This window comes from Loxodonta africana, chromosome 5 (genome assembly GCF_030014295.1).
Source record: "Loxodonta africana isolate mLoxAfr1 chromosome 5, mLoxAfr1.hap2, whole genome shotgun sequence".
Classification (NCBI taxonomy): domain Eukaryota; kingdom Metazoa; phylum Chordata; class Mammalia; order Proboscidea; family Elephantidae; genus Loxodonta; species Loxodonta africana.
In genome coordinates this window covers 97958355-97979893 of record NC_087346.1, presented here as the reverse complement: position 1 = coordinate 97979893, position 21539 = coordinate 97958355, and positions in this window count along the sequence as shown.

Here is a 21539-nt window from a genome sequence, read left to right as displayed (position 1 = left end):
TTATCCATTTACGGCCTTATAATTTTTTTTTTTTTTTTTTTTTAATGTATAGGGTCGTTACGAGTAGGAATCAACTCGACGGAACAGGTTAAACAGGCTAATGTTCCAGGTGAGCTGCATCTATTACTTCTAAACTTCAAGCAACCATACTAGGTGAGAAAGCTGAGGAGCAGACAGGCAAAGTGGCCAGAGTCTCTGGAGTTTTGATCCAACTCTTGGCGAAATGGAAGTCCGTACATTACATCTTACATCTGCTTATAAAAGAGAGATATAAATTTGCTTATCTCCAGTCTCAATTGACGTAATTAGAAAATAGCTGTGTTCCATAAAGTCGACATTCAAATGTCATGAAAATATGAGAAAAGTTTTTGTTGTTCTTAGGTGCCGTCCAGTCGGCTCCAACTCATAGTGACCCTATCTATGTACAGGAGAAAGAAATGCTGCCAGGTTCTGCACCATCCTCACAATCATAGTTTTGCTTGAGCCCATTATTGCAGCCACTGTGACAATCCATCTTGTTGAACGTCTTCCTCTTTTTCATTGACCCTCTACTTTACCAAACATGATGTCCTTCTCCAAAAGTAAGGTAGAGAAAATGCAAACACACACTTTCCTTTCAGATTTACTTCAGTTCTGGGAAATGGCAAGTTCCTTGAACAAATTAACATTCTCTCTTTGAAATAACAAACTGTATAAAAGGTTACTGACTATACCATCACATAAAGCCAGTCCTAAAATATGTCTCTATATAAAGAGAGATTAATTACCCAAATTACATATTATAAAGCCAGAAGGATATTGGCGTGTAAATTGTTTAGATGTTTTGATGCTGGATACTGAAATATTAAGCTGTATTCTAATAAGTCCATAATGTTAATAAGATACTTAACTTTTAGTCCTGTCTCTGCCATACATTAGGTTATTAGACAAGTCACTTAATTTCTCTGGACCTCAAGTTTATCACCTATAAAATTCAAACTGCTGATTATATGCTTTGAAGTCTTCTTTTACCTTGAAAAATCCCTAATTTTAATAAAATAATCCTGGGTGAATGTCTGGACTTATTTAGAAAATATCTACAAACTGAGACCAAAAGTGGTGAATCCTATCTTGAAATCATTTACACTATTTGCTATATATTTATTTGGATTGTATATATATATATATATATATATATATATATATATATATATATATAAAGTATATTCACAGGTGAGATGCCTGGGTCAGCCTTGTATATAGCAATTATTATGACTCATTTACAAGAAGGACATTACCAGAAACAGGATCTCCAAATTCTTGAAGCCTACAATAGCCAAGTTTCCAAAGGGAATATGCACAGAGGACATATCAGGTATCTTTTATTTTTTTTTTTATTACCCATTAAAATTTGACCTTTATAGCACAATAAGAGGGATAGCAAACTCAAATGCATTCAGGGGTCACACAGATGATGTAATCGCGTGAGGAAGCCAGATGTATGATATTCCAAAGTAAAAGGCCTTTGGTAAATCAGGGAATATATGGCCTGTGAGGATATTGAATTTCCAATTACGGTTTAGAATCCGTGCCATCCAAATAAATGTCATTTGTCACTTTTTTTTTTTTTCCCTTAAGATCTTTCCAATTGCAACCCTTCCTTTATGTGGAATAGTAAACTTCAAAACTTTCTAAATTGAGTGGAAACTCCAAGTTTTATTTTTGCATTTTTAGTTTTAGGCAAAATTTTTAACCCTCCTCCCATCAAGAAATTTGTTATGTCCCCACCTCTCGAATCTTGGTAGTCTATGTGACTGCTTTGACCAATGGCATAGGGTAGAAGTTATGTTGTGCCAGTTTCTGGTTCCAGACCTCAAGAGACTGGCATCTTCCATTTCCTGTCTCTTGGAATAGTTGTTTTTAGGATCCACCACTACACCATAGGAAGCATAAAGATTTCTGTAAAAACTCCTGATTGGAAAGGAACTGAGGTTCTTGAATGATAGCCATGGCTGAGACACCAGCAGATATTCTCCATCAACAATGTGTGTGAGTCATGTTGGAGGTAAAACCTCCAGCCCCAGTTGGGCTTTCTCAGCTGATGTGCTTAATATAAAGACTAACCTTTACACAATCTTGTCCAAAACACACTCTTATCAGCATGATAAATTATTTTTAAGACATAAAATTTTAGCAGGGCAGCAATTCTGCAATAGACAATGATAACAAAGTTCTTTAAAGAATGGGAATGACTTTCAAATTAGAAAGATCTACCCTGTCATTTTGTTTTCCTTTACTGGGAGAGGGGAGGGGAGGGAAAGAGAAGGGAGGAAAGACGAAAGGAGGAAGGGAGAGGAGAGGAAAGAAAGGAAAGCCGATACCAAAATACTATATGCCTCTTAAAAATAAAAAGTTTTTCGTCTTTTTGTGCCTACAACCAAAAATTCTATCTATTGGTATCCCAGCCCAATGTGAGTCACTGAGGATTTCTCTGGGTCCCAAAGAATGTCTTTTATGCAAATTAGAGCTGATAGGCTTGTGGGGGGGAGGGACGGAGAGGATACAACTGAGCTCTGTCTATAAACTAGTGTTAAGTCTCCCAATCTATATTCTTTCTTCTCCCATTCTTTCTCTTCCGTTTCCTCCTTCTGTTTCATCCTTTTCTTCTTCCCCTCTTCCATCTTCTAAATTTAACTTAGACATGCCAGAAAATGAAAACTGTTGCCATCGAGTCAATTCTGGCTCATAGCTGCCCCATAGGGTTTCCAAGGAGAAACTGGTGAATTCAAACTGCTCCCCTTTTGGTTAACAGCCCTGCTCTCAGCCGCTGTGCCACCAGGGCTCCAACTTAGATATAGGTGACTTTTTTCTTTTTTAAATGTAAAGAAGGAAATGTGTCCCAGACTATTAGTTTCCTTATACTCTGTGGATCTGTGTAACAAGTAGAAAGTTCTTGGGTTTCGGGGTCCTTCAAATCTGGGTTTCATATCTTCCTTACGCTTTATTATTCTTACACCATTGTCATTTATTTAGCCTTTCTACAGTTTTTTTAAATTGTTAAAAAAGTCATCTTTTAATAATAAATTTTTTCTTGCAAAATTGAAGTAAAAATTAAATTATCTAAAGTTCTTGGCAAGCAGCAGTTAATAAATGATAGCTTCTGTTACTCTTATTGTTTTTGCTAATATGATATTTTCTACAAGTGAGTAATTGTTAATGGAGAACAACAAGGTAATTTCCTTCAAAGGGTGTATTTTATGTTGGTATTTCCTATTCTGGAAGGAATAAAAATATAAATTATTGAATCTGACAAGATTGAAATGAAAGATTCATTTGAATTCTGATTTTGATAAGATTGAGTAACTGATACAAAATATTCATAAGGCACTAGATTTAAATTTTGTTTTACAAGATAACTTTTGAGCATGTCCTAAAAAGAAATGTTTATGATAGACAAAGTTATCATATTTCATATGAATATGCAACACATGGGCAAGAGATCCAGCGCTAAATTGCCAGCTTAGTGTCTACTTCTAGGACCTCTCCAGGCATAAATGTGTTACATTGGTTTCTTCGAACATACAAGGAGATGGGGGGTTTCTGGAAGAAAGTTTGTTGTGGAATGCTCTTGGAACTTATACAAATAAATACATGAGAAATGCAGAATTAGATTCTGGGAGAAGCTGCAAACAAAATGGTGACAATTCAATGGGGAGCTCTGGATCCGATATGGAACTTCAACATTGTCCCAAATTGAGGTCTGAGAATTAGGCTTTTGTATCCCCCATTAGCCAATAATTGGCCTTAGGCTACACTCTAGGATGGGACTAATTCTGAGCTATTCAGTTCCCTGTAGCCGAGGGCAATTCCAAGTTGAGTGATAAGGCTATGAGCAACCAGCCCTGATATTTCCCATGAGGTTTGAAAACGAGCCCCTGGTAGGATTTGAAGTGGGAATCTGGACAGATTTTCACAATGTTCACTATACTACTCTGAATCCAAGAGTCTTTAGACATTTATTAGGGTTAGTATTTTCTTCCAAAGCATGTTTGAAAAAATATTTAAAATTAAAATCGAAAAAAAAAATGTGTTTCTTACACAATTACACCATATTTGAAGTGGCTAGTAACGTAATACAACTCCCTGAAAGATTTCTTTTTTTTCCCCAAATAAGGGCCATACTACACTATAATTAACTGTAATTCTGGGAACTACTTTATCAATTCCAGGCACTGTAGCTCCAAAGCTGGGAAGTGAACACTGTACATCAGATGATTGATTTCCCATGGATTACAACAGGCTGAAGTTCTTTTCATTATGCAAATTAATAAAATCCGAAGTATACAAAACATATATTAGTCACCGATGATTAATTCATCCATATCTGGGTACCAAGCCTATGGTCTACTTAAGCCACGCAAATTTTTTAACCTTTCAGTTTAGAAACAAAGATATCATGTAACCACATTCTCCTCCATAGTTATGTTTTATGATTCTAAACCGAAACCAAAACCAAACCCAGTGCCCTCAAGTTGATTCCGACTCGTAGCGACCCTATAGAATGGGAAAAATTATAAGGAAACTCTAAAACCTTCATATATATGACTTTTAAAGTTTGAAATAAAGAGCAAGACCTCTCATGGAAATGGTTTTATTATATTATTTGGGAAATAGTACAAAAACAAACATTTAGAAGTCCTGTTATATAAAAACAAAACCTTAGGTATCACTCTGTATTTTGAAAACTGAAAAATAAATAAATAATAGATAATTCCACTTTGTAAAAAGTGATTCTCAAATGTTTGCAGTTAATACTGCTAATGGTAGAGGGGAGAAAACATATTTCAGCAATATAAGGACATAATAGTTCAAAGTGGCCACCAAGCAAGGTGTTTCTTTGAAATGCTCTGCTTTAAAAGCATGTCTGGGGACTTCACATTCCCCTCTAAACAACGTTTAATGTGAAGCAAATACCACCACAGCTGTCTTTAAACTTTTTAATAAAATTACCCTCCAGGAAGATGATCTTTGGCGTTAACCTCTGTCAAAATGACAGCGCCCCAAATTGAGAAGTCAAATCTCAGGAAAGGCAACAGAAAATGTGGTCAGAGGCTAGAAAAAATAAAATTTTCAGAGTTAAATGGTAATCACCAGTTCAATATCATTTTAATTTCTTTATATAGCAAATCCGTTCACTAGCACCAATATGATTTTTTATCTTTAGCATAGTATAATGCCATTCTCCTCTAAATTTACATCAGCAAACAACAGTTATTCCTATATGTTATTGACTTGTATAACACAAACACCCTCATCCTCTCTTTCTGCTTTAGAAGCCATGGACTAAAACCTCCTTGGAGAGGATATATCTATATATTTATACCTACACATATATCTAAAATAAGAAGCTCTGGTGATGTAATGTTTCAATGCTTGGATATTAACCTAAAGGTTGGCAATTCAAACCCACCAGGCACTCAGCAGGAGAAAAGACCTGGCAATTTTCTCCCATGAAGATTACGGCCTAGGAAACCCTATAGGATAGTTCTACTCTGTCATTATGAGTCAGAATCGACCCTAGGGCACACAGCAACATACCTGTAATTCCCATATCTGTATAATAGCATGCTTCTGAGACAGTGATATTGATAACAATACCTTAAGTGGAATTAAAAATTACCCTTTTTGAGGTCAGAAACTAGAACCATGTTATATATAACCCAGAACATATGCATATTTAAGGTTCCCTGAATTAGGACTCTAGTTTAGAAAAAAAGAAATACGTGATTAAAGCAATTATTTAGATCGTACAACCTAAAAGAAAACACTACTGTCTCAGTTCCTCGGTATTTCAGGTATAATGTGATCAGTGATTCCCATGAATACTGTTAGCATTGTTATTATTGTTGTTATTAATTTCACTCTATATTTAATACTTTTTAAATGTTGATATATCCTAGAATTGGAAAATTATACACGTGTCGATCTTGAATTTCTATAAGCTGACATAAGCTACATAATTGCGAATAAACTAATGTAGAAATACAGTTACTGAATATGTTCTAAATAGTCTGAAAGAAAATGAAACTATTGTGTTCCCATCTCTCACAGCATCAAATTTTTAATAATTTTGTACATATTATCACCATTATTTATATGTTGCTATTTTTTTTCTTTTTTTATAACATCTCCCTATACAAGAAGCCCCTGGTTACCAGTGTCGACTTAAGGACAACGCATACTTGCCCCTAAACGTTATATAAATTTGTCCTCACTTTGAAATGATTGAACCAACCCCTACTGGCAGCAATGCTTCATCACAACCACCTTCACTCACTGTACCTGCAGCTTTAAAATCACTGAAAAATCTTCAAGCCTTTCCTTGCATTAAACCAAAACCCATCGCTATCCAGTGGATCCCCGAATCATAGCAACCCTATAGGACAGAGTAGAAATGCCCCATAGGGTTTCCAAGGATCAGCTGGTGGATCCGACTGCCGACCTTTCTTTCGGATACCAGCTGAAAGCTTACCCACTGTGCCATCAGGCCTCCTCTTGCTCTAAAACCCAAAACCAAACTCATGCTGTTGAGTTGATTGCGACTCAGCGACCCAGACTCATAGCAACCTCAGAAGGTTTTCAAGGCTGTAAATCTCTACAAAGGCAAACCGCCGCACCTTTCTCCCGCCGAGCCACTAGTAGTTTCAAATTGCCAATCTTTTGGTTAGTTGTCCATCACTTTAACCTCTGCGCCACCAGGGCTCCTTCTCTTGCACTAAAGTAAGGCTAAATAAGAACCATATGCACCTGTTCTGACTAACCTACAAATTCTACTTAAAGACTTAAAGATGCAGTTAGGACATATCTCATTCCTATATCGGGGACTGCCCGTATTTTAATTCATTGTAACATTTAATAGATCCTCATCACTAAAAAAGAAAATGCGACTATGATATAATAAAAATAATCAGAGAGAGGAGTCATTTCTGAGCCGATGATTTTCATAATTGTGAGAATTGCGAAGGACATTTCGCTTGCAAGCAAAGCCATTAAGGAAGCTGATCTTTACTCCACTTTCAGATGTTCCTAATGAGTGTTTCCTTTAAAATTGACTTTCTGTGCATCAATTTGTTCAGTAATGTGCTTAGTGACAGTAGGCTACAGCAGCTGTATAGCCAAGAGAGAAATCAGAGGCAGGAAAACTTGGATCCCCTCCTGGAAGTAGAGCCTTGCTTGAACAGTAGGAGGACCCAAGCTTGTCATTGCCTGGGGCCACATGCTGCACTATAGGATTTCGAAAACAGTGAACCCCAAAATCTTACTCTTAAAATTACATAGGATGTTGGCTGCCACTCTCCCATCCTTTGCAATATAAGAAAGGGATTTTAACTTCTGTTTGAATTCTTCATGCCAACTACAAAGCTTTCACCTGTTGCCAGCAAGCTTTGTAGTTGACAATAGTCACACCCTGTGAGCAGTGGAGCTCTTTGGAGACTGCTGGGAGCAGTGAACTGGAGCATCATCCTTTGCCTGTAGTTAACCCTTGCTGTCCAGTCCACGCCGACTCATGGCGACCCTATAGCTAACTGCATACAATCCTACCTTTACATCTTGTAGTGTATAAGAAATCAGGTGGCCAGTAGAATTTCTATGCTGTTAAAATGGGCTAATAATACTGCCAGTTTCTTTAAGGATGAATTAATTTAATACTTGGCATTTTGCAATAACTCAATAATTACTAGCTGTTACCATTAACACCCCCTTCCTCCACTCCCAACAAATAAAACATAGAACAAATTTAATCTTGCTTTTTTTTTACTTAACCAAAAAAAAAAAAAAAATTAAGCTCCTGTTTTTCTTGTTATATACAGAGCAAGCATCTCTACATCCAATAAAGGTGAACGTTTTTATTGCCTTCCCTCCAAACTTTTGTTGACACTCAACAGATAGATACATTCAATGTAATATTAATTCTTAAATCAATTCTGCATAGAGAGAGAGTTGAACTAACTATCCAGCATTTATTTATACTGGAGGCATCCTGTCACACTCTGCTGGATACTCAAAGCCTGCTTTTCTTAGTCTTTTTCTGTTGTGTTATCATAATAGGTTATTTTTATATATTATGTAGTTATATATCATAGTAGATACATAGCTAGCCATTCCATATTATGTATCATTTAAAAAAAAAAAATCAGTTGCTGTCAAGTCGGTTACCTCTCACGGTAACTCTGTGTGTCGGAGTAGAACTTTGCTCCACAAGGTTTTCAGTGGCTGATGTTTAAAAAGTAGATTGCCAGGCCTTTATTCCAAGGCACCTCTGGAGGACTTGAACCTCTAGCTTTTCAGTTGGTAGCCTAGGTCATTAATCATTTCACCACCCAGGGAGATTGCAATTCCCAAGAGGGTAGAGATTGTCTTTTCACTCATTGCTAGGCATTAAACTGTTAAAACAGTGCTTCTAAAATAATTATGTGTTGACAGGAAAGACAGAATGAAAGAAGAGAAGGAGAGAGGAAGGAACAGAAATTGGAAACCGTGTAAAGATTTACCTGAGCTTATTTTTTTTCCAACTTTAAATCTACCTAGCCAACTGCATGAAAGAAGTGCTTTTGCTAGAGTTGTGTGTTTAATATGATAGCCACTAGCTACTTATTGCTATTGAATAGTTAAAATGCAGCTAGTGTGACCGAGGTACCGACTTTTAAAAATGTATTTAATTTTAATAAAATTATTTTTTAAATTTAAATATTAGTAATCAGTTGTCAGAAAACTATAACACGTTCAGAACAACTTGGGTAAATGAATCTCCTTTTTCAACCGTAAATTTTATTACATCTAAAGTCCAATCAAGTATTTGTAAAGAAAATTTAGCATCTGAATGGAGATGTGGTGTCAGTACAAAATAATCACCAAATTTTAAAGACTTAGTATGAAAAAAATAATGTGAAATAATTCAATAATTTCATTACAGTGACTATATTTTGAAACGATTATGATAATAGGGTAAAATAAAGTGTTATTAATATTAATTTTACCTGGTTTTACTTTTTATGTGACTAATTTTGTTATTGTGTATTTTTGAGTTGATTCTGACTCACAACGACCCTGTATGGCAGAACCGAGCTGCCTCACAGAGTTTTTTAGCCTGTGATCTTTATTGGAGCAGGCCACCAGATCTTATCTTCTTCAGTTCAGCTGGTGGGTTTGAACATCAACCTTTCTCTTAGTAGCCAAGCACTTAACCATTCTGCCCCGAGAGCTTCTTATGCGACTACTATGCCATTGAGTCGATTCCGACTAGGCAGTTGAAACTTACTAATGTTTCTTGATTACGTTTTTATTGGACAACACTGCTCTAGAAATTAGTGGCATTGAAGTTCCCAAGGAAGAGGACTCACTGAAGGTCCTTTGCTGCTCTGAACTATTTAGATGCACATGTCACAAGGGACAGGGACAGAATGGAAAATTCTGCTGAAATCTTTCAAGGTTCAGTTAAATACCAGGAAGGAATATACTGGTTGATCACTAAGCCACACTAAGGTGAGAGAATTATGAGAAACAATATTTCTAAATGCTTAGCAAAGTGTCTAGCCAGTAGTAATTAAATACTAATAAAAAAAATTGGCTGTTAATTATTTCTAGATACTTTCACTTTTGCCTCAGTTTTCCCATCTGTGAAAAGGGCAATAATATCTACCTTACAGCTTTATTGTAAGAGATGAAAAAGTAAATATAGGTAAAGTCCACTGAATTAAACTGTATTTACACACAGTAAGCACCATATGAGTGTCATCATTTGTATTATTATATCTTTTATCTCATTAGAACTAAAAATTGATTACAGTCATGTAATGTGCAAGATGCATTTTATGAAATAAGATGTTATGTGATTTGGACATTATGTGAGCATCATATTTTATACAGGCAGTTCCCAGGTTACAAACATCCAATTTATGTGCAACCCATAATTATGAACCAACCCCATAAAGCTTATTATATTAAAAATTTTACATTTGTACAATGGTTGCTACTAACAAGCCGGCATACTTTGTGATGTGCGTAAAAATATTATTATTACTGTGTTATTATGTAAAGCATGTTTTAGTGTATCTGGAAGTGTTTCTTTAACTTTTTTATGTACAGAAAGGTACACTGTTGTGTTTCCTACATCCTGTTCTCCAACAGGGATTTCCATATTTATAGGTCCACGGACACGTATGCAGCTGGACATCGCCTGAATGGATGTTATACGATGCATGTCTGTATTTTCTTGTTCCCAAATCTGATCTCTTTGCCTGGTATGGGTGTTAATAGTGCCATGATTTTCCTTTAATACACCGCTGTCAAGTTAATTCTGACTCATGGTGACCTCATGTGTTACAGACTAGAGCTGCATATCTAAAGCCAGGTGAAGCCCTGGACTTTTCAGTTACATGAATTAATTGAATTTAGGCATGTTCCATCCTGGGGCAAAATTCCTCTTTATCTATGAATCTGTGAAATCTAGACTACAACTTCTCTGTTTTCAAAGAACAATGGTGGAACAGGCACAAGGCAGACATTTCAATTACAGATAGGAGAAATTGGAGCTAAAGAGGGGATAAGAGGAATCAAGCAAGTCCAAAATCCAGCAGAAAAATTTATATTAGCTTTTCAGCCTTGAAAGTAACCCTCTGTTCTTTGAGACCATCTGGGCAACAGCCGTGTCCTGCAGACTCTGGGTGTTGGTCATGCTCTCTGGATTCTGGGTGGAGACACTTCAGGCCTGGGCTTCAGCTCTGCCTTCCAGGCCCACTGCGTTGGCAATCTGCTCCATTTGCTTCAGGTAGCCCCATTTCTCCTAGTCCATCTCAATGGCAACTTCACCCCCTCAGCCATGGCAAACACCATTCTGCTGCCACCTTAGATTTGGGAGGCGGCCCCATCCCTTGGCATGCCTTATGGCAGCCTAAAACTCTGGGACTGAGTTGGAAAAGATCCTAATCTTTGAAATCTGGGAGGCTGTGGCCCCAGCCTTTGAGATCTAGGAAACTGTGCCCCCCCCCCATTGTAACCCATCCTATACAACTGAGGTAGCTCTGCTTCCCGTGCTCCTTCCCATAGTTCTACTGATTACCCAGCAGCTCCAGGGATGGTTCTTTTCTTTTTTTGGAAGACAACAGATGTAGCTCCTTTCGTCTGTTTCCTGCCTGTAGTATTCCAAGAGACAGACAGCATTCTTTCCTTTTTCTTTCTTTGTCCCCTTCAATCTAAATTGATGGATTTTCTGCTGTGGTAATTGGTAAAATCAATCGGTCACAGGCTTAATCTCTTTAAGAAAAGATTGTGTAGCCATATCCTTGGTGAACATTCTAGGACAGCGTCCTTAGTTTGTACAAGGGAATTTTCCTAATCTTTAAGTTTTGTTTTCATTTTCACAGTTCATTTTTAAGTCCGCTTCCTCTTTCATTTTGGTATAAGTGTCAAGGAGAAACCATGGGGCCTCTTTAAGATCTTGCTTTGAAATCTCATTGGACAGATATCCAAGTTCATCATTTACAGGTTCTACTTTCCACCAAAGATTTGGAAATAATTCAGTCAAGTTCTTTGCCACTGCCATAATAAGCATCACAATTCCTCCATTGTTCCATCACGAGTTCATCATTTTCTTTTAAAGCCTCACATTTAATGTCCACATTTCTAGCAACATTCTATTGCTAGCATCATATGTATTCTGAAGACTATAGAGACTTTCTCTACAGCTCTCCTCACTTCCTTCTGAGCCCTCATAAGAATCACCTTTGATGATCGTAGTTCTACCGATACTCTCTTGAGGCAATTTAGACTTTTACAATTTTACTATTAAAACCAAAACCAAACCCACTGTCATTGAGTCAATTCTGACTCATAACAACGCTTTAGGACAGAGTAGAAATGCCCCCAAAGGGTTTTCAAGGAGCGCCTGGTGAATTTGAACTGCTGACCTTTGGTTAGCAGCCAAACTCTTAACCACTACACCACCAGGGTTTCCATTACCCAGTGCCGTCGAGTCGATTCTGACTCATAGTGACCCTATAGGACAGAGTAAAAGTGCCCCATAGAGTTTCCAAGGAGCGCCTGGTGGATTTGAACTGCAAACTCTTTGGTTCACAGCTGTAGCACTTAACCACTATGCCACCAGGGTTTCCGGGTTTCCATTAGGCACCTTAAAACTCTTCCAGCCTCTATCATTACCCAATTCCAAAACCGCTTCCATATTTTAAGTACCTGTTACAGCAGCACCCACTCCCGGTACCAAATTCTGTCTTAGTTACCTAGTGCTTCTATAACACAAATACCACAAATGGGCGGCTTTAATAAACACAAATTTGTTCTTTCACAGTTTAGGAGACTAGACGTCCAAATTCAGGAAGCCAGCTCTAGGGAAAGGCTTTCTCTATCTGTTGGCTCTGGGTCTTTGTCTCCTTTCAAGATCTGTGGCCCTGGCGTTCCCTGGAGATCTTGCTGTGTCTTGGCATCAATATTTCCCTGGTTCTGGGAGGTTCTCAGCTTGGGGATTCCAGGTCCAAAGGATGCACTCGCTTACTAGCTTTTCTTTATTGGTGGTAGTGAGGCCCCTTTTCTCTCTGCTCTCTTCTCTCTCGTTTTACCTCTTGTAAGACAAAAGGTGTGACTCAAGTAAGGCGGTGACTTGAGTTAGGACTTGAGTAAGGTGGGGAAACTCAAGATACACACTTTAATCCTGTGTTTTAGAGGTTTTAGAATATGTAACACATAAAATGGAGGATAGTTACATAATATAATTTGAGGATGATTACATCAGATCACAAAGTGGAGGACAATTACACAATAGTGGGAATCATGGCCTAGCCAGGTTAGTGCATATTTTGGGGGGACACAATTCAGTCCATGAGAATGGCACCTTGTGACAGAAGAGAACTGCCCGATAAGGTTTTCTTGGCTAAAAGAAATGGAAGCAGTTCCCCAAATCTTTCTCCCTCGGAGACACTGGTTGGGTTCAAACAGCCAATCTTTTTGTTAGCAGCTCAGTGCTTAAGCATTTACCACCAAAGCTTCTTGTATTTTAAGCTTTGAGGAACATATGGTCTCAGTTGCAGCTATTCCACTCTCCTGATGGATATAAAAGATTGTAATTAAACTTGATTTACAAAAACAAGAGTCATGGTAAACTTCGTCCTGAATCATGTTTTGTCAATGCCTGCTTAGCATTAACAAGTTAGAGTTTCTTTATGCTGGCAAAGTATTTCTAACTAACCATTCGAATTGCCCTCAAATCAATTCCAAATCATAGCAACCCTATATGACAGGGTAGAACTTCCCTTTAGGGTTTTCAAGTCTGTAACCTTTACGGGGCAGACTGCCACATGTTTCTCCCACAGAACAGCTGGTGGGTCCTATCTGACTTCCCCTATATCAGACAATGGTATATCAAAGGTTGGCCAGAATTCTGAGGATCATCATTTATAAGTCTTCCCTGGTCCCTCTCAACAATAAATCAATAAGGATCACAAAATGACTCGCAAATATTTTTTAGTCAATTTACTCTTTCCAACAGAACTTCTAACTCCTTAATCCAAATCATCCCTAATCTTCTGCTTGGAGTTCTACAAAAATATTTTATAGATATCTCTGAGTCCAGGATTAATTCTTCTAATTTATATCCACACTTCAGGTCCTATGACATCCCTAAAATGCATATATTGCCATACCAAGCCCATATTCGAAATCCTAAATATCTTCTATTGCTTTTTGCCCACAAATATTCCCACCTCAAACCTCCTATTCCTCTCCCTAACTCCTATTTATCCTCAGGTCTCTGGTTAAATATTACTTTACCCAACTGACTGTCCATAATCCCTCACCTGGGTTAGTATTTCCTGTAAAAACACATGCCATTTAATTCAAATATTAAATTGTCTGTTCTCATTGCTATAATGTAAATTCTGTGAGGACCAGAACAATTCTCTTGTTCATGTCTTTGGTCAGTTATCTATATATTTACCCAATATGAAGAAGATATTAAAAATATATATATATGAATAGAAGAACAAGTGATTCATAAATTGCAGAGCGCTGGTTGTGGAGTAAATAAGATCTAGGGATCTCATTAAAGGTTGGCAGTTCAAATCCACCAACTGCTCCTTGGAAACCCTATGGGGCAGTTCTACTCTGTCCTAAAGAGTTGCTATGAGTTGGAGTTGGCTCCACGGCAATGGATAAGGCAAAGATAAAAATAATACATTATTTTCAAGTAGGCAGACTAAATTCAGACTTCAGCAATATAGCTTCTGCATTTTATAAAGCCATTAAACTCTGTAAATGCATTATTTATTTTTCCATGATAATCTCTGTGTTTTCTACTCTGTCAATGTTACCAGAATTTTATTAAAATGTAACCAGAATGATATTTCAAAATTTATTTCAAATATCTGTTTTTTCAATTGTATTTCTATTCTCTCAGTTCAAGTGCAGGTTTTCACTATTTTTTTTTTCTTCTTTTAGTTTAGGCCCTATAAATTGATTCTGTATTTATGACACTGATTTTCTATACCAAGCATTTTTATACTTCATATTGTATATAAGTTTAAATTGTAACAGTTTCTTTCTGTGTGCATTCCTTTGATGCCCATGCAAAATGAATGCTCCAAGAAAGTAAGGGACTTATTTACACTTCTTTTGAAATCACCTGTTTCAGTACAGATCAATGCACATGGAAGATATTGACTAAATTCCTTCTAAATGAATAAATTGCAAAGGAAACAACTTAAAAAAAAAAAAAAGGATGATCATAAAGTTACATCTGGAAGGAATATCATGCCCAGAAAATCATCTGATGACTGCACATACACTTTTTTTCTAACTTTATGATGATGGAAACAAGTGTATTACAGTACATGAAGCATAGCAGATGGTGAGTTTACAGTTCACATCACTCACTTGGTATCTCAGTGTGGAGGAATGTATTTGATCATAAAAGGATAGCATCTTTTTTAAAAAAAAATTCTTTATTTGATCTTTAAACTAAGTAAAAGATATGAATTGCACAAAGGCTATTCAGGTATCTTCTGTTATGAGGACTTTAAAAAAAATAAACAGAATCGTTATAAGTACGATGATATAAAACAGAATTCAGCAGATACAGTTGGGGAGAAAAAGGATAGAAATATAATTGACCAAATGTTCAACATAAACCAGAGATGAAATCCCATACTCAAATCTTTTTTTTTTTTAATTATGTGGTATAAAATAATCAAAACTGACTCCAGAAGAAATCAATACTGAAATACCAACTATACAGTTGAATCAATTGAGAGATTTATTGAAGAATTGTCTCTGAAAAGTCCTGGGCCCAGACTTTATATTTCACCAAAAAGAAGAGAAAGAAATCATAACTCCCTTAATATAAACTCATCTGAAAGAAAAACACATAAAAAGTAGAAATTATTTTTTTATAGAGCTAGCATCAACTTTAGAAAAGTGTGTGCCTGAATATACTTATACACACGTAAGAGGGCATGGGTATCCTTGTGTGCACATACACGCACTCACACACACTGAAACGCACACAACACACATACATGTACACTGGATTGATATCACTTAAAATTGGAAATGAAGGAAACTAGTAACATAAACACATCAGAAGCTAAAATTCACAAGGGATTTTCTCAGGAAAGTAAGATGCGCACTATTAGAAAAGCATATTTGTCATACTGATGAGTCCAATTGGTACAAATAAACAATAATGGTAAAAAGTGATCTGTGATCATTTTACAGAGGACAAAAATACAGATGGATCAGTCTCTGGCCATACCCAAGCATTTATCTGACCAATACAAATAGAATTAAATAATAGCAATGCATTGATTTGAAAGGATAATTTTTAAAAATTCTGAATTATAATATATATGTTTAATCTTACCATTCTCTTGACCTTTCTCTTTTTTCTATTGCAATACCTAAAATGTTGATGTGAATTAAAATGCTTATCATATGTTTAAATAAATATCATATGGAGTAAACACGGTAAACATAGGCAAGCATCTTATGCTTGATAAAACAATGTTATTTTCAAAATCTTGTTTGCAATTTCCCACCCCAAGCACATAGTCTTTCATATGAACTTGAGAAACAGGTTATTAGGTTCTAGAAATATCCTAAAGGGAACTGATTGATATTGCTTTGAATTAATAGCACAGACTCGGAAGAACTGAGATATTTAAATACTGAATTTTGCCAAGCATGAAAAGAATTCTTTACATTATCTTTGTGTTCCTTTTAGATAGTCCAGTGATTATTAATAGTCCTATGTATTTCTTTTTTTTTATGTATTTCTTGTTAAATATACTCCTAGGCAGCATTTATGTAAACATAGATTCCATACTCTGAAATAAATTACTTACGTAATTTTAATTATTGGTAATGTATAAGAAAGATGTTATTTATTGTATACTTACTTTATAATTAGCTGTCTTCTTTATTTTCCCATTAGTTTTTACTAGTTTAGATAGATCATTTTGACTTCTGCACGTAATGAGAATCTTAATCCTTCCTGTGTAATATTTACCCTTTTGTTTATTTTGCAGTCTTACTGTTCTTTGTTATTTGCAACTATCTAAAATACTGCATTCAATAGCAGTTGTGATAAGTGGCGTTCTAATCTAGTTTCTAAATTTTAAGGTATGTTTCTGATATTTCACTATAAAACTAATATACTAGTATGTTTCTTACAAACATACTTTCTGAAAACAAGGACTTTATTTCTACCCTATGGTTCTTGAGAATTACTATTATTAGTAGTAATATTTCTTTGAAATAAACATTTTGTTTTTAACATTTTTTACAAACTACTGATATAACCAAGGTGGTGCTGTAGTGAAGTGCTCGGCTGCTAACCAGTCTGCTTGGTAAAGATTTACAGCCTTAGAAACCCTGTGGGGCAGTTCTGCTGTGTCCTGCTGGGTCCTGTTCCATTTTTTTGCAAATGGATATCCAGTTATGCCAGCACCATTTGTTAAAAAGACTATCTTTTCCCAGTTTAACTGACACTGGGCCTTTGTCGAGTATCAGCTGCTCATATGTGGATGGATTTATATCTGGGTTCTCAATTCTGTTCCATTGGTCTATGTGTCTGTTGTTGTACCAGTACCGGGCTGTTTTGACTACTGTGGCTGTATAATAGCTTCTGAAATCAGGTAGAGTGAGGCCTCCCACTTTCTTCTTTTTCAGTAATGCTTTGCTTATCTGAGGCTTCTTTCCCTTCCATATGAAGTTGGTGATTTGTTTCTCCATCACATCAAAAAATGACATTGGAATTTGGATCAGAAGTATGTTGTATGTATAGATGGCTTTTGGTAGAATAGACATTTTTCCTATGTTAAGTCTTCCTATCCATGAGCAAGGTATGTTTTTCCACTTAAGTAGGTCCTTTTTAATTTCTTGTAGTAGTGCTTTGTAGTTTTCTTTGTATAGGTCTTTTACATCTTTGGTAAGATTTATTCCTAAGTATTTTATCTTCTTGGGGGCTACTGTGAAAGGTATTGATTTGGTGATTTCCTCTTTGATGTTCTTTTTGTTGATGTAGAGGAATCCAAGTGATTTTTGTATGTTTATCTTATAACCTGAGACTCTGCCAAACTCTTCTACTAGTTTCAGTAGTTTTCTGGAGGATTCCTTAGGGTTTTCTGTGTATAAGATCATGTCATCTGCAAATAGAGATAATTTTACTTCCTCCTTGCCAATCCGCATGCCTGTTATTTCTTTGTCTAGCCTAATTGCCCTGGCTAGGACCTCTAGCACAATGTTGAATAAGAGCGGTGATAAAGGGCATCCTTGTCTGGTTCCCGTTCTCAAGAGAAATGCTTTCAGGCTCTGTCCATTTAGAGTGATGTTGGCTGTTGGCTTTGTATAGATGCCCTTTATTATGTTGAGGAATTTTCCTTCAATTCCTATTTTGCTGAGAGTTTTTATCATAAATGGGTGTTGGACTTTGTCAAATGCCTTTTCTGCATCAATTGATAAGATCATGTGGTTTTTGTCTTTTGTTTTGTTTATATGGTATATACATTAATGGTTTTTCTAATATTAAACCAGCCTTGCATACCTGGTATAAATCCCACTTGGTCCTGGTGAATTATTTTTTTGACATGTTGTTGAATTCTATTGGCTAGAATTTTGTTGAGGATTTTTGCATCTATGTTCATGAGGGATATAGGTCTGTAATTTTCTTTTTTTGTAATGTCTTTACCTGGTTTTGGTATCAGGGAGATGGTGGCTTCATAGAATGAGTTGGGTAGTATTTCGTCACTGTCTGTGCTTTGAAATACCTTCAGTAGTAGTGGTGTTAACTCTTCTCTGAAAGTTTGGTAGAAATCTGCAGTGAAGCCGTCCGGGCCAGGGCTTTTTTTTGTTGGGAGTTTTTTGATTACCTTTTCAATCTCTTTTTTTGTTATGGGTCTATTTAGTTGTTCTACTTCTGAATGTGTTAGTTTAGGTAGGTAGTGTTTTTCCAGGAATTCATCCATTTCTTCAAGGTTTGCAAATTTGTTAGAGTACATTTTTTCGTAATCATTTGATATGATTCTTTTAATTTCATTTGGTTCTGTTGTGATGTGGTCCTTTTCGTTTCTTATTGAGGTCATTTGTTTCCTTTCCTGTATTTCTTTAGTCAGTCTAGCCAATAGTTTATCAATTTTGTTAATATTTCAAAGAACCAGCTTTTGGCTTTGTGAATTCTTTCAATTGTTTTTCTGTTCTCTGATTCATTTAGTTCAGCTCTAATTTTTATTATTTGTTTTCTTCTGGTGCCTGATGGGGTCTTTTGTTGCTCACTTTCTATTTGTTCAAGTTGTCGGGACAGTTCTCTGATTTTGGCTCTTTCTTCTTTTTGTATGTGTGCATTTATCGATATAAATTGGCCTCTGAGCACTGCTTTTGCTGTGTCCCAGAGGTTTTGATACGAAGTGTTTCATTCTCGTTGCATTCTATGAATTTCTTTATTCCCTCCTTAATGTCTTCTATAACCCAGTCTTTTTTCAGGAGGGTATTGTTCAGTTTCCAAGTATTCGATTTCTTTTCCCTAATTTTTCTGTTATTGATTTCCACTTTTATGGCCTTGTGTTCTGAGAAGATGCTTTGTAATATTTCGAAGTTTTGGATTCTGCAAAGGTTTGTTTTATGACCTAATATGTGGTCTATTCTAGAGAATGTTCCATGTGCGCTAGAAAAAAAAGTATACTTTGCAGCAGTTGGGTGGAGAGTTCTGTATAAGTTAATGAGGTCAAGTTGGTTGATGGTTGTAATTAGGTCTTCCGTGTCTCTATTGAGCTTCTTACTGGATGTCCTGTTCTTCTCCGAAAGTGGTGTGTTGAAGTCTCCTACTATAAATGTGGAGGTGTCTATCTCGCTTTTCAATTCTGTTAAAATTTGTTTTATGTATCTTGCATCCCTGTCATTGGGTGCATAAATATTTAATATGATTATATCTTCCTGGTCAATTGTCCCTTTCATCATTATTTAGTGTCCCTCTTTATCCTTTGTGGTGGATTTAAGTTTAAAGTCTATTTTGTCAGAAATTAATATTGCTACTCCTCTTCTTTTTTGCTTATTGTTTGCTTGATATATTTTTTCCATCCTTTGAGTTTTAGTTTGTTTGTGTTTCTAAGTCTAAGGTGTGTCTCTTGTAGGCAGCATATAGACAGATCTTGTTTCTTTATCCAGTCCGAGACTCTCTGTCTCTTTATTTGTGCATTTAGTCCATTTACATTCAGCATAATTATAGATAAGTAAGTGTTTAGTGTTGTCATTTTGATGCCTTTTTATGTGTGTTGTTGACAATTTCATTTTTCCACTTACTTTTTTGTGCTGAGACGTTTTTCTTAGTAAATTGTGAGATCTTCATTTTCATAGTATTTGACTTTATGTTTGCTGAGTTGTTACATTTTTCTTGGTTCTTATTTTGAGTTATGGAGTTGTTATACCTCTTTGTGGTTACCTTAATATTTACCCCTATTTTTCTAAGTAAAAACCTAACTTGTATTGTCCTATATCGCCTTGTATCCCTCTCCATATGGCAGTTCTATGTCAGCTGTATTTAGTCCCTCTTTTTGATTATTGTGATCTTTTACATATTGACTTCAATGAGTCCCTGTTTTGAGCTTTTTTTTTTTTTTAAAGTAATCTTAATTTGTTTTTGCAATTTCCCTATTTGAGTTGATATCAGGATGTTCTGTTCTGTGACCTTGTGTTGTGCTGGTATCTGATATTATTGGTTTTCTAACCAAAAAATTTCCTTTAGTATTTCTTGTAGCTTTGGTTTGTTTTTTGCAAATTCTCTAAGCTTATGTTTATCTGTAAATATCTTAATTTCGCCTTCATATTTCAGAGAGTTTTGCTGGATATATGATCCTTGGCTGGCAGTTTTTCTCCTTCAGTGCTCTGTATATGTCATCCCATTGCCTTCTTGCCTGCATGGTTTCCGCTGAGTAGTCTGAACTTATTCTTATCGATTCTCCCTTGAAGGAGACCTTTCTTTTCTCCCTGGCTACTTTTAAAATTTTCTCTTTATCTTTGGTTTTGGCAAGTTTGATGATAATATGTCTTAGTGTTTTTCTTTTTGGATCAATCTTAAATGGGGTTCGATGAGCATCTTGGATAGATATCCTTTCATCTTTCATGACGTCAGGGAAGTTTTCTGCCAGCTGATCTTCAACTATTCTCTCTGTGTTTTCTGTCCTCCCTCCCTGTTCTGGGACTCCAGTCATACACAAGTTATCCTTCTTGATAGAGTCCCACATGATTCTTAGGGTTTCTTCATTTTTTTTTTAATTCTTTTATCTGATTTTTTTTCAATTCTTTTATCTGATTTTTTTTCAGCTATGTTGGTGTTAATTCCCTGGTCCTCCAGATTTCTCACTCTGCATTCTAATCACTCGAGTCTGCTCCTCTGACTTCCTATTGTGTTGTCTAATTCTGTAATTTTATTGTTAATCTTTTGGATTTCTGCTTGCTATGTCTCTATGGACTCTTGCAACTTATTAATTTTTCCACTATGTTCTTGAATAATCTTTTTGAGTTCTTTAACTGTTTTATCAGTGTGTTCCTTGGCTTTTTCTGTAGATTGCCTTATATCATTTCTGAGGTCATCCCTGATGTCTTGAAGCATTCTGTAAATTATTTTTTTATATTCTGTGTCTGATAATTCCAGGATTGTATCTTCATTTGGTAAAGATTTTGATTCTTTTGTTTGGGGGCTTGTAGAAGCTGTCATGGTCTGCTTCTTTATGTGGTTTGATATCGACTGCTGTCTCCGAGCCATCACTAAGATATTGTAGTGATTTATTCTATATTTGCTCACTGAGTCTTATCTTGTTTTGTTTTCTTTCAATATATGTGGATGGGCTATTAGATTGTGCTGTCTTGATTGTCGTAGCCCTTGACTTACTTATGACCTATTACCAGCTGGTTTGGGCTGTTGCCAGATATATATGCCTGAGTCTATTCACTATTCTTGAGTAGAATCTGATTTTGGGTCATCAGCTATCCACCTTGAGAAGTAG